This window comes from Magnolia sinica, chromosome 11, assembly GCF_029962835.1.
Source record: "Magnolia sinica isolate HGM2019 chromosome 11, MsV1, whole genome shotgun sequence".
Taxonomy (NCBI): domain Eukaryota; kingdom Viridiplantae; phylum Streptophyta; class Magnoliopsida; order Magnoliales; family Magnoliaceae; genus Magnolia; species Magnolia sinica.
In genome coordinates, this window is record NC_080583.1 from 10,925,012 (window position 1) to 10,940,597 (window position 15,586).

The following is a 15,586-nucleotide window of genomic DNA, read 5'->3' on the forward strand; positions in this document are numbered from 1 at the left end:
GAATTCCAGCCTCCGTAATGAAAACCACTGATAATTCTCGTGGCCCTATACACTTTTAAGAAGTGTAATCATTCAAACCTATGTAAATATATTATGTATAGTTACTTTTCGACCATAGGAGATTATGAAGTCAATGTGCTAGACACGAGGAATTCAAATCCAGGGCGTTCTGAATCCCAATGTATTCGAGATCAGACATATATTATAAATAAATGGTTTAAAAGGAAATACAGGAACGGTCAACATTCTATGTAAGAGACAAGTATTGGGCGGCTAAGAGATTCTAGTCCACTTGTCAATTATTATTATTATTATTATTCCGACTGTTTTTCACCACAGGTAGACCATGATCCTAAAATTTCTTAACAGGAAAACCTAATCCTTTCAATTTTTGGGCTGCATATAGACGGCTAAGAAGAGAAATGCGCAACAATCCACATTCAACTAAAAAACGAGGTTAAGATTGGTTTAGAGTCTTTCCATATTGAAATTCTATAAGGTCTGTCACATACTTGATAGGTTCCATCGGACCAACGGCTTGGATCACTCAAGTATTGAGCCCAGCTTGCACAAATTGAAACCCGAGTATAGCGTAGCTATCATCTCGTGGTCAATCCCATAATTCCGCTCCATATCACAAGTGAACCATAGCACGCGTATGACACAGGGGAGGACGTGAGGTCGAGCACCATCTTCCTCAAGAGGATAACTATTCCGAATCCATGAAACTTATCTGGACTCTTCACAGAGACTTCTCGAATCCACGAGGAAAAAAGGCAGTAAATAGAAATAAATTCTAATAAATTCGAATTTGATTAATGAATAAATAAAAACGAGTTCACAATCCTACCAAGCAATGGGCAAGAAATCAGAATCAAATTATAACTAAAACTCTTAGAATTCGCGAGTTACTATAAATAGTAAACTTACTATTTATAGACGGTCGTGATGTCTACTAGTGCGCAAGGTTTTTGGCCAAAAATAGTAAGTGTCCTATTTGGCTTAAACAAACGGTTCTCCTAATTATTCTAAGCTCTTTTCACGTTAAGCGCAACTCCTAAAGCCTGACGGATGAAGAGTTATAATCAAACTAAAACTTACTATTTATAGTAAAAACGAAATTAAAATAGGAAAACGACCGTTGATCCAAGGGTTTTTTGCAATTCCGGGCTGCGCATCCCGGCATAGCGGGGTTGGTTGGCTAAAGTAGGTCGTTCTACCCCAAAATCATATATTTTACGTTAGATAACTCATTCTGGATTGTGAAATACGCCGGATCTAAGGTCCGACGGTCCGGATCACTTCTGTCATCGACCGGGCCTTTTCTGATCCATCTTGGCCATGAAACTGTCCGCGACCCGCTCTACATCAGCGTATCAATTGTGGCATGCGTGCAACAGAAACGCGGCCCAAATGCCGTACTGGTCCGCTGATTAGTGGACACACATGGACGTTCAACACAAGACATTGCCAGTTTCTTCTAACCATTCATTTTTCTGGTATGATAGCAGTGAATTTGAATGGCCCAGATCTCGCATACATTTGACACGTGGGAACGTGGCCCGCTATTCACCTCTTTGTTGCAGTGCTTCTAACGTGCTCGGATAGTCTGCCTTGGGCCGCATTGGGCGCATACAAGGAAGGGGCTTTTGAGGTCTCAAAAACCGTTCTAATCCAACGGCATGTATTGCTTTGTTTAGATGTACTTTGCAAAGTTCACCTTGATGCATGTGTTGTATATCCATGCCGTCCATCAGTTTTTCCAGTTCATTTTAGGACATGGTCCCAAAAATAAAGCAGATCCAATCTCAAGTAGACCACACTATAAGAAACAATGATCATTAAATGCCCACCATTAAAAACTTCTTGGGATCCACAAAAGTTTTGGATCAGCTGAAATTTGTGTTTTTAAAAATAAGTCGGGTGGCGAATAAACATTATGGTGGACCCTAAGAAGTTTTTAATGGTGGGCAATCATTGACTACTCTTTCCAACAGTGTGTCCACTTGAGATTTGGGTCTACTTCATTTTTTGGCATTATTTGGGTCTGCTTCATTTTTTGGGAAAATGCCTTAAAATGAGCTGAAAAAACTGATGGACCGCATGGATATACAACATATGCATCAGGGTGGGTCCCACCAACAGGGAAACACCCATGTTAGTGGTGGGACCTAAACGGCTCCCTAATAAATTAGGTATTAAGGCGCTTACAATTGGATTTTACCAAGACGGCAGAAAATCCACCCCTTCCCATTTTGGAAAATCCCTTTTTCCAGACGTGCATCCAAACAGACCCTAAATCCATTAATCTAACTAAAATGCAAAGTTGATGGTAGCTGCAGGGTGTTACCCTAACAGGTTGTGGAGTCCTTATTACCCTACGCTTTATCCAAGTCCCAAAAATGTTCGTGTGACATTTACTCTGTACATTAATTTTATCTACTCATGTTTGGACATGAGGTCAAAAATGTGGCAGCTTCAAAAGCTGTTTCCTGGGTAACACCTTACCTTAGTAGGTTTTACACTAACCATGTGGGACCCACGTACGTGTTTGTTGCATACCCACTCGGACCATCTGTTTTTCCATCTTATTTTAGAATGTGATCCCAAACCTTAAGAAGATCCAAATCTTGAGTGGATCATACCACTAGAAACAATTACGGATGATCATTGGATTAAGCCGATCTTTGTATTTCCCCTTTATCACATTATCAACGGGTAGGATTATAAATAAACATTACTAAAACCTTATGATGAGTCCTTTGGAATTTTTAATGATGAGGCACTCAATCACCACTGTTTCCTATGGTGTTCTCCACTTGATATTTGGAACCACGTCTTACAAATGTGCAAGAGAAATAGATGGACAACATGAATATACAATACATGCATCAAGGTGGGCTCCACAGTAAGGGTAACAGCTAATATGCTCTTCAAGATGACAGAAAATACAAATATTAGCTTGATCCAAAACTTGTGGACCTAAAGGAAACTTCAAAAGCAAGCCTTTAATCCCATTATTTCTTGTGGTGCAACTGATAGATGAGTTGGACATAAATAAGAGACAAATGGGTTAGGTGCGGCACTGGCCTCACTCAAGACCGTGCGACCCTTCCCATAGGGCCAACCTTGATTAATATATTCTATATCCATGCTGTACGCCACTTTTTCCATGTCACTTTAGAAATGAACCCAAAAATGAAGCAAATCCAATTTTTAGGTTGACCATACCATAGAAAACAATAGTGACTGACCATTAATGAGCAATGAAAGTTTTGAATCAAGCTTATATTTACTTTTTACCTTCATCCATGTTTTTGTGACCTTATCAACTGGTTGGATGGTAAATAAATATTACGGAAATCTTACAGTGGGCATTAGGAGAATTTTAATGGTAAGGCATTCAATCACCACTATTTCCTATAGCATAGTCCACCTGAGATGTGGACCTTATTTCCAGGCTCATTCTCTAAACTAATCTGAAAACAAAAAAAACAAAAAAACAAATGGACGATATAAATATAGGGTCATACATCAAGGTGGGCCCCGTGCAGGCCGGCCGCACCTCATCCACTCCCAACAAAGAAACCATTTTCTGTGACTTTGGTTATAATAAATTCGAGTCCAGTGGGTTGGTTTGGGTCGGAATCATACCATGTCGGGCTTGAAATGGGCACTGTACAGCTGTACTCATTATCACTAAGTGTCGGTAATCAATTAAAGTATGAGTAATAAGTCTAACATTTTGAAGTTAAAAAATAACATGTTAGCTTTAAAATGATTGCATGCGCTTTATAAAGAAAAAAAAAACAAAAAAACCATTCTTTTATTCTAGGACGCACAAATATCACGTTTTATGAAGAAAAATAAAAAATATTGTATTCTTTTCTTTGATAGCATTAAAAAATAATAGCATGACCATATGTTCCATGGAATTAAACAAGCTTAAAAAGAATGTGTGTTGAGAAATGGGATTTGTAAATGGTTCTTGCTTCCAATTCTACCTATTTTGAAGGTCTATCTCTTGTTAAGGCTCTGGGTGAAATCTTCTCCCTCCATTTGTTTGAAGGGATTGGCTTGATGCACGGTTAAGATGTCACATACGCATCAATGTGGGGCCCACAAAAAATCGAGTGTTGGTGGGCGAAACATCACAGCTTGTAGCGGGCATGGTTTTTAGGGAGTCCCATCATCATGGTGGGGCGCACCTAATGGACGGTTGGATGGCATACACAGACTATGATGTGGGGCCCACGCCAAATAAAAAAGTAAAAAAGCCCAAAAACATGAAGGAGGCTCATGGGAAAGAACCTTGCTATGGGCACTGGTGGTAATGCAATTGCTCATTAGCTCAATTCTACTATTGTAGACTGACATCCAAGTCGTTCAGCAAGTGGAGGTGGGCCCCATTGTGTGATTGGACTAGGCCTTGTGAGCCAAACTTGTTTGAAATAAATGGACGTTGGCAAGACTGGGAAACGTTCCACATTCCAAGCATTGTATGGCCCATGTGATGAAGAAACTGGCTTGGTTAGGCCCATCTGAAGGACGGCTTGGATCTCATGTGTTGGTATGCGTGGCAACCAAATAAACTGTCAAATGGAGTTGCATTTCTCCTATGGGCAATGATGGTCCCTCATGCTAGTACACTTGGCAACCTGCCTCTTGCCGGAGTAACAACACAGGCTTTCAATTTTTATTTTTTATTTTCTGTACCAACCACTTCCCACATATATATATATAGATAGATATATACATATATATATATATATAGATATATATATATATATATATATATAAAAACCTTCATGATTGTTTACAGAGTCCACCGAGATGTGCTTCACAAATCCAGCCCATCCATTGTGTGTGTCCCACTTGGGCGAGGGGTTAGATCAAGTTTCAGTGGCAACCAAAACTCAAGTGAGCCCCACTAAGTGCTTTTATATATTTTAGGCATGTCTTCACATGGTTTTAGCAGCATCCAAAGCTCAGGTACTTTTATATATTTGAGGCATAGTTTCACCTGGTTTCATGAGCCACATTCAAAAATGCTCACATGAGAAATGCTCTTCAGTGAGCACTTTTTGAGAGCTCATCTCACATGATGTTTTTATGCAATCCGTACAGTTTGCTAGATGAGCCACCTCTTGAAACCAATATGGTTCAAAACTTAGCCTGAAATATAGTGGGACATAACAAAGTGAGAGACAAATCAAAGAGGAAATTATCTCTCACTTTGCTATCCCACACTAGATCAGGCTAATTTTTGAGCCCTAAAAGTTCTCCGAGGTGATTCATCCAATGGATCATTTAGATTTTGCACACACATCACATGTCAAAAAGTACTTATGAGTTTTCTTGAGAATAGATTCCCACGTAAACATTTCAAGATATATATATATATGTGTGTGTGTGTGTGTGTGTGTGGAAATGGTACTATTAGGTCAATTTCATGGAACTTCCCATGATGTTAGTTATGTGGACCCCACTGTGATGTGTGTTGAACATCTACTCCATTAGTTAGATGCACCATTCCATGGTGGGCCATGGATTTACAAATCAATTCAATCCATGACTTGAGTGGGCCACACCACATACAACAATTGAGACAGGTTACCCTCCCATTAAAACATTCATAATCATTTATTGGGGCCACCGAGATGTAGTTCATAAATCCAGACCATCCATTGTGTGTGTATTCCACTTGGATGATGGGTCAAACCAAGTTTCAGTGGCATCCAAAACTTAGGTGGGCCTTTTAGGAATGTCTTCGCATGGTTTTAGATGGTATGGCTAACCTAATTTTTGGGATATTCCATAACGTAAAGGGGACCCATCAAATGGTGTTGATGTTCGGCACACATCACGGTGGGCCTACACAACCCAACCTTGTAGTAACATTTCCATACACTCATGCTACATTGGAATTTCACCACCTATGGGTAATCGAACCCTTGACCTGGAGCTGAAACTCATGTGAGTCTACCACTTGGGTAAGAGTGAGGACCCAACTGTTTTTATATGAAGTGTTTTGCCTAAGTCTGTATGATCATGGGCAATGCACCTGATGAACGAGGTGGTTCTCATGTAAGTTTCACGCTGCATGCATTTCACGTGACATATCCACTAGCAATTCCAAAAGGAAAGGATCCTCTCGCGTTGTGCTTGAACGTAAGTTCACAATCCCAACCTCCTACTAAAGTGCGAAGGGCGTGCAAGATCCGCAAGTACACTCGCGAGAGTAGAAGAAAGTGGGCCATGTCCATCTCCTTGAGGAGATTTCACACATCCACCTTAGTGACCACAAAGTTACGGTCCGTCGAGAACACGGGTCTAACGTGCCAACTGTAAAGGCGGCCTATCCAAGCCACCGGAAAGGAGACGGATTGGCTACTTCCCCTTACATCAGCCACGTGGCTGGTGGTCGGTGCTCTGTGGACCCCGCCATGATGTATATGTTTCATCCATTCCGTTCATCCATTTTTACAGATCATTTTAGGTTAACACAAAAAATCATTTTAGGTTAACACAAAAAATTATAGGGATATAAATATTAGGTAGACCACACCACAGGAAAACAATAATGATTGGATATCCACGATTAAAATCCTCCTAAGGCCCACGGTACTGTTTATTTGACATCCAATCTGTTGATTAGGCCATAAAGACCCAGATGAAGGAAAAAAATAAATATCAACTTGATCCAAAACTTTTATGGCCCCCAAAGCGTTTTTAATGGTCATTGTTCATTCAACACTTTTTCCTGTAATGTGGTCCACTTGAGATTGATATATTCCTCATTTTTATTTTCAAATCATAAAATGATCTATAAAAATAGATGGACAGCATGGATGAAACACATACATCATGGTGGGGCCCACAGAGCACCAACCACCAGCCATTATCTGTTTCCCACCGGAAAGGTAGGCACCGTCTCGAAATAAATAGGCTGATCCGTTCATAAGGTGGGCCACACATGATCAACGGATCTGCCTAATTTTTAATGCCGATGGTCTTCAAGGTGGGGCCTACTTTTTTCAATGGATCGGATTCTGTATAGGCGTGATATACGGGACTGTGTCCCCTCAGTGGAAGTTGATTGTGGAGACGGATGGAAAACGCGTCCAATCCATTCATGTGGGTCCCACGCTCCAAATGCTAGGTCGGCCCACGACACGCTTTATCATCCTTGTCAACCTTTGCAACTACACGTTATTTTCGGAACCGGATACGGTGACGCCGGGAAACACCGAGGTGATGCACTGACGTGGCTGGATTTGATTGGTTCAGGCACATGTGACAACAGTTGAGTAACGGACGACTTTCAAACTTCGAGTGCGTGTGTTCCCTGATCGTGGGGCCCACTTTAGTAAAGTGTTTCCATCGTATTTAGTTTTTTCAGCTCATTTTAAGGTATGATAAAAAAAAAAAAGAAGAAGAAATGGACCACACGGTGGATATTGAATCCACCATTAAAACTCAATGGGGCATAAAACTTTTGAATCAAGCTAATATTTGTATTTTCCCTGTGTGTGGCCTCATCAACATCAACAGATTAGATAGCAAATAAATATTGTTGATGGGAGAATATGGACCACACTCTGCCGTGCTCTGAGTGCTCGGAACAAACCTTGATCCTACACAGAACAGTAAATAAAGGAGACATTGGCTCAAGTAGGGAACCCTCTGGTGGCAAAGTCAGGCTAGAGAATCTGGGTATAAATAGTATAAAGTAGAGATGATGTAAGATATTGCGTACCTTCTACCGTAGAAATGATCTGTATTTATACTTGAAGGTCATAGTGAATGTGTCCGACAATCTCGGCACGGTCATAACCATCACGTGAGGATTATGCAGGCGTAATAGTTTGCAGTTGCGCCGAGATCGTATGCTGGACATAACTCTAGTCGTGCATTACTGGGGTAATACATTATCGTCATGGCTCGGATCTTGCCCGCCGACCCGAGCTCAGGGCTCGGCGCCTAGCAAGTCCAGGTCATGTTAGTAGAGTTGATCCGTTCTATATTTTCCAAGTCTTGTCAACTTATCACATCTTTCATAAGTTAAGCAGGAAGGATCAGGTCAGTCAAAGATGAAGGACAGATTGGCTCGGACGTATGACCATTGCTCCGAGGCGCTTACTGGATCGTGTTCTTTGGATCGAGATCACAACTCTATAAGAGTTCTCGGGTCGGAAGTTCGTCTCGTCTCGGGCTCTAACTAGTCCGAGGCCTAACTCATCAATGTTGTAGTTGGCCTCACTGCGGCTTGGCTCAAATTTACTCCTAACAAATATTACAGTGGGCCCTAGGAAGTTCTTGATAGTGGGTGTTCAATAACCACTTATTCCTACTGGATGGTCCATTTGAGATTTGAATGTGCTTTATTTTTCTACCATGTTATAAAATGAGTTAGAAATTGATCAAAATAAACAATGGAAGGCATGGATATATAACACATGCATCAAGATGGGCCCCACAGTAATCTACTTCTTTTGGAATATACTCTATGTGACACCATCTCTCACCGCCTAATACAGCCCAATCAAATCTTGTTGAGTCAATGCCTCATTGAACTGTGTACATCATCTAATCTAGTTCTGTCCACTTCAACTTTGAGATTGTCGAGCGGAAATACGCAACGAATAGTAGTGGGAACCTGATTTGGTGAGTCCAGCGAAACACCAAATTCCGTAAGCCCGGTGAGATTTGATTGGTAAGTCTTATGTCGGTGTTTACCACTTTCAAACATGCTTTACTATCATTTAAGGCCTCACAGCCTAACTGAATTGGAGCCGAACTGGGTGCTGTCCCTCTCAGTGCCTAAATTGACATAAGCATGATGTATCAGAATTTTCGGTGTTTACCAACCTTACCAAAACCGATGCGAATTAGGTGTAACACCGAAAGCATGTTTGAAAGTTGCACGGCTGGAGAGAAAGAAAGAGCGGAAGACACGCTTGAAAGGTATGCGGCAAAAGAGGGAGAATAAAGAATTATACTGTGGTACCTAATCCGGTTGGTAAGAATGGGCTACGGTGAGCCGCGGGTTGTACCTTGGGTTTTTCAGCGTGAGTTGATACCCAGCGGTGGCCCACATGCTGAGATGGTCCAATGATTTGAACAGTCATGACTCTTGCTACCACTATAAATAAATCTTCCATAATCATGTCTTATTAATAATCCTAACCTTTGATTTTTAGAGTTGGTGCAAGCTATTGAAAATCTCCTTTTTCATTGCTCTCAATCCATCCACACATATAGTGATGGTCAAAATCATCCATTTAATGTAATTTTCTTACAGTCGACTGTATAGCATAAGGTTTACGGAAAGGACGGTTCTGATCATAGGACCACTCAACATGTGGTCTCAGTTGGCAGCGAGAAACGCTGGACGGTGAGTCGCTATTGCGGCAAAACGCACTCTTATTGTCATTTATCACGTGGTTACTTCGAGTATCGGTGTATCATTTCTTGAAAGAGAAGTTCTAAGGTCCAGTTTGGAAGATCCCATCCATCCAATCTCTGGTCGTTATTCCAGACCGTTGCTGTATTTTCTCTTATTAACCATCTCTTTTATTCCAGGCCGTTGCTGTATTTTCTCTTATTAACCATCTCTTTTGTAGGCCCTGATGCAAATGATAGATTTTTAACTAATCATCCTCTGCGAGCACATCGGATCAACAGCAAGGAACAATATGTTACGGTTCCCACCAGCACGGACACTTCCCCATGTGCGGCTACGGTGGATCCCTGAATGAAGGGCCCACCATGATGTATTTACCTTGTAACCATGATGTCCATCCATTTTAAAAATTACTTTTAGACATGATAAAAAAAGAAGCACATCCAAATCCAAATCTACAGTGACCATTATATAGGAAACAGTGCTATGACCATTAAAATCTTTTCATGGGCCACAATTTTATTATTAATATTTTTTTTTAACACACGCACACACGCCCCCCGCACACTCACGCCACAGTGGGATTTCACCGCCTACGGATACCCGAACCCTTGACCGGGTGTTGAAACTCCTGAGAGTCTACCACTCGGGAAAGAGTAAGGATCCAATTTTTGGATCAAGCTGATATTTGAGTGGTTTTTTCATCATATCTTTGTGACTAAACTATACATGAGCCCAATCATGCCGAATTTAGCCCCATCTCACCTAGGCTCATTCAGCCAAGATGTCTGGCTAAAGTTCAGTTCGACTTGATTATCCAACCAACCTAGTTAGCTCAGCTTGATTTGGTAAATGAATCAAGCCAAACTAGAGATAGATCCGAGTGGATTCAATTCAGAGGTAGGTTTTAGTTGATTCGAGTTTTATTGTTTTGTTTTGTTTTTTGTTTTTTTTTTTTTTTTAAAGGTAGATTGAGTTTAATTTGTTTGATTGGTTTAATTTTGTAGTTGTACAGAAAAGAAGTAAAGTGGAAAATAAATAAACAATAAAACTCAAAGCTTATTAAGTAAGATGCATAATGTATGATAAACTAAACAAAAGTTAAAGCAATACAATGGTCGAATATTCAATAATACAAGTGTTCATCCCCATTGTCATCATTTTTTGCAGGAACTAATTAGAGTGAGTTACGCATGATCTGGATGGATTCGTGTGGTGTATTTGAAGATTTGTAGAGATATACGAAGATGATTTTAACATATTATAGTTGGAGTGCATCAAACAATGCCACGTCATTGCTTAAGCAGGCAATGGATGAGCAATCGCATAAAAGTAGTTATAGGATAAATGATAAAAGAACGAGCAAAGAAGACCAAGTAGTACGAAAACGGTTATAGCAACCATCAGAACACGTGAGAAGGATCTAAATGGCTAGAGTAAAGCTATATATAAATAGTAGATGAATTTAACAAGAAAATGGTCTCACACCAATTCAATCAAATCTAAACATTATCTTTTAATTAACCGTCAATTACATTTCCTAGTGTAATCCTTTACATTTCGTTTATTGTTTTCGTCCAATAGTGTAATTCATAGCGTTAATCAAGTAGCTGGTAATTATAGTTGTAATTTAGGTTTACGCTCATATGTTGGATTTAGTTCTTCACTCGAAAAGGTGCTTCACAACTGTTCTCCACTATTGACTTTAAGAATCGCTCTCTCATTTCTCTTTTATCTGCACTGAAAAGTCCTTTCGTATGGAATGCAAAGGTGTAACCCATCATCAGCGAGCGATCCCTACTATCTGAATATCACCTAATCTTATTTTAGACACTAAATGAGTGGTTGAATAGGCGGCCGATATCAGTTATAAACTGCATATGTGCATATCTCGACGCTTGGGGTCATAATTGTTCAGTTTAAATTAAGCCACAAATTCAATTCTAACATGCCCACATTTAAAATATTGAAAACAAAGAGCAACACAAGTGATAAAACAAAACATTAAATAACTTAATAACAATAAACTTATTGTTATTATTATTATTATTATTATTATTTATATTACTTTCATAGTCGACCAAGTCGAACCTTACTGAACTAAGCCAAGTTTTGAGTCGAACCAAATTGAACTTGCACATAGCTTAGCCTCAACTTGATTTTGAAATGAGCTAGGATTTCTGGCTCGCCCGGCCGATCAGGCTATTCAAGCCGAGCTAAATTGGGTCAAATTGAGCGGGCTAACCAAGCTGCCTTGATTTTTATTTGGCTCTATTTGTGACCTTATCAACAAGTTAGATGTCAAATAAGCATTCCTGCGGCCCCCATGATTTTTTTAATGGTGGGGATTCAATCACTATTATTCCCTATGCTATGGTCCACTTCATATTTGGATCTACTTTATATTTGTCATCACGCCCTAAAATGAATTGTCAAAATGCATGTACGGTGTGTATGCAAGGCACATACATTGCAATGGGCCCCACAATGTCTTCTTTTAAAATTCAATAGGCTTCCATGGAGACCCAGGATCCGGCATTTGTGGCAACCCGCTGGACCCACATGCTATGTCATCCGATGACTTTTATAACCGGCTATGAGAATAAAGAAAATTTTAAGTACATCACATTTACTTTTAAAATTCAAAACTTAACAATTACGAAAAAATAACTTATTTTTAGTATTAAAGATGGGATGTGGATTGCGTCCTACCCCCGCCCGTCTCTAGCCACGGACAGCCAGTTGTGTGGGCGGGCCCACTGTGATGTATTTGTTTATCCACACTGTCCATCCCTCCTCTCAGATCATTTAAAGGCATAATTAGAAAAATAATACAGATCTAACGCCCGAGTGGACCACACCAAATAATAAGCTTGGTTGCATTAAATGCACAAAGCACTAAATGTCCATTGCATTAAATGCAATAGTCATATATGGCGTGGTCCACTCTAGTGTTAGATCTGCCTCATTTTTGTACTCATGCCTTAAAATGATCTTAGAGGAGGGATGGATGGCATGGATAAACAGATATATCGCAGTGGGCCCGCCCATAGAACTACCCGTTCAAGGCTAGAGACCTGCGGGGGTAGGACGCAATCCGCGTCCTTAAAGATGATATGACGGTCTAGAACTTGATACAAAAATTGAGACATCCATTTCTAAACTGGACCACACCACAGAATGCAGTGGGGATTGAGCATCTACCATTGAAAACTTTCATAGGTCAAAGAAATTCTGGATCAATCTAATATTTGTTTCTCACTTCATTCAGGCCTATGTGACCTGTCATAGTGGCCCTAGGAATGTTTCAGCAGTGGGAAACATTGTCTTTACTACTTTCTTTGGTGTGGTCCATTTGAGCTTTGATTTTTCCTAATTTTTTAGTTGATACCATGAAACGACTTAGAAAATATGGATGAACGGTGTGGATATAACACATATATTATAGTAGGACCCACAGAACTTAGTGATGTCAACACACTACCAAGTCAGTGGTGTGTGGTACACCTCATCATGTGGACACAAGTGGTTGGTAGCACACTCTCGATCTTGAGTCCAGATTAAGACAAAAACGACTGGTCTAACTCAAACAGGACATGCCTACGACTAACCAAGTGGCTATGAGACTCACCCCGTCCATCAGGTGTATTGCCGCATGTTTGACTACGAAACCAGAACTCTAAGGGCCCGTTTGGCCAGGTGGATTGGAAGGGATTGAATGGTATTAGGGTGGATGGCATGGATTTCAAGGTAATGATGGTGTTGTCAGTGGATTGTCTTAAGATCCATGGGATTGCTATATCCTGGGATTGCCATATCGAGTCTGTTTGGCATGCCCAGCCAATCCCGGGATTAAACCTTCCCATCCCTTCCAATCCCTCGAACCAAAAACATCCCAAGCAAATTTGAACGGATTAGGGTGGATTGGATGGGATTTAAAGGTAATGATAGTGTTGTCAATGGATTGTCTTAGGGCCTATTTGGCCGGGCAGATTGGATGGGATTGGAAGGGATTGGAAGATAGATCCCGGGATTGGCCAGGCGTGCCAAATAGACACAAGATCCTGATCTTGGAATATAGCAATCCCATGGATCTTAAGACAATCCACTGACATTACCATCATTACCTTTAAATCCCATCCAATCCACCCTAATCCCTTCAAAATTGCCTGGGACGTGTTTGGTTCGAGGGATTGAAAGGGATTGGAAGGTTTAATCCCGGGATTGGCCGGGCATGTCAAATAGACCCGATATAGCAATCCCGGGATACAGCAATCCCATAGATCTTGCACCAATCCACTGACACAGCTATCATTACCTTGAAATTCGTGCAATCCACTCTAATCTCTTAAGATCCATGGGATTGCTATATCCCAGGATCAGATTAGCTAGTCTGTTTGGCATGCCTGGCCAATCTTGGGATTTAACTTCCAATCCCTTCCAATACCATCCAATCCCTTCCAATACGCCCAGCCAAACAGGCCCTAAGCCACTACAAAACTCAGGGGAGAGTAAACTCTGTGGGGCCCACAGTTATTTATATATTTTATCCCCTCCGTCCATCCATATTTTATAGGATAATTTTAGGGCTTGAACCTAAAAATGAAGTATATCCACGGGTCAAGTTGACCACACTATAGGAAACAATATGAATTAAACATTTATTGTTGAAAATTTTCCACGAGCCACAAAATCAATCTAATATTTGTGTTTTCCCTTTGTCCATGTTTGTGTGATCTTATGAACACCACTATTTCACTTGGTGTAGTTCACTTGAGCTTTGGATATGCTTTAATTTTGGGCTCAACTCCTAAAATGAGCCGATAGGGTGGATAAACCACATGCATCCATGGTGACCCAGCAAAGTTTACTTAGTACTGTAAAAGCGCACTTGAGTTACTCAATACGCAATCCAATTTCAAACTCAAGTATACCATAAGGTAAGGGTTTTTGGTCTAGGTGGCCCTGTACAATGACGGGGTTGTGGTAGGAGCTTGAGCCTGCGTTGACGAAACTTAAGGATTTCTAGCCTTAAATCTACTTTTTCATTTTTTAAAAGACAAAAATGTCCTTATGTCACAACTGTCACTCGCATGGCGTATGGCGAGCTCTCATCTAAAAAAATGAAAGGCATTTTAAAGGGGTATGGGGCCTCACCAAAAATTGAAATTTAGCCTATCCCTTAGTTGATTTGATACATTCATTTTAATTGGACAACGGTGAACTCATAGAAGGGATTTTTCAATTTTTTGTTTGAAGATGTTTGTGGCTTAATACTACACTAACTTTGTGTGTTAATTCTGAAATATTTTCTTCGATTTGGTGCATTTGTGATGAGATTTTCCTTTAAACTTAAGCCAATAACATAAAATTAAAATCTCATACATGTGGACAAGATGAATTTGCTTCTAGACAACCCATTAGGCCCCACATAAGATGTAAATGGGTTGAAAATGTGGGGCCTAAGCTGTAAGAGAGCCATTTAGCCATCTTCTTTTTCCTTGATTTTTTTCATGGGAGGGGAGGATGATGTTCTTTGATTCACTTCATTCTTCCTTCCTTATTTGTTACTTGGTTTTCTTTATAGTTTTTTTTTTTTTTTTTTTATTGGGTATGAATGGTGGGAGTTTGTGAAATGAATAAGAGTATAGAATAATGCTCTAATGGCTAAATTTTTATAATAGAAGGATGTTGGAATGCATGAATTTTGTAGAGAAATAATGTTGCAATGGACGAATGTGATGAATGTTGGAATAGATAAATATTATAATGGATAACTTTTATAATTGATAAATTTTTATAATGGAAGAATGCTGAGATGGAAGTATATTATAACTGATGAATATTGTATGGTAAATCATCAATATTTACCGTGGATCACCCATATTCACTATGGATCACCAATATTTTTACTATGGATTGTCAATATTCACTATGAATCGCTGATATTAAAAATGGACTGCTGATATTCACTGTCGACCGCTGATATTAAAAGTGAACCGTTGATATTTACTGTGAACCACCGATATTTCCATTGTGATGTAGATATTCGCTATGGGGTATTGGTCCGACAAAAACAATTACAACTTTCTCATTACATATCCAATTGGGTGATCATGTGCTTGTTAGAAAGGTACTTTGATGAAATTTCAAATGGATTTAGAATCATCTCATTTAGAT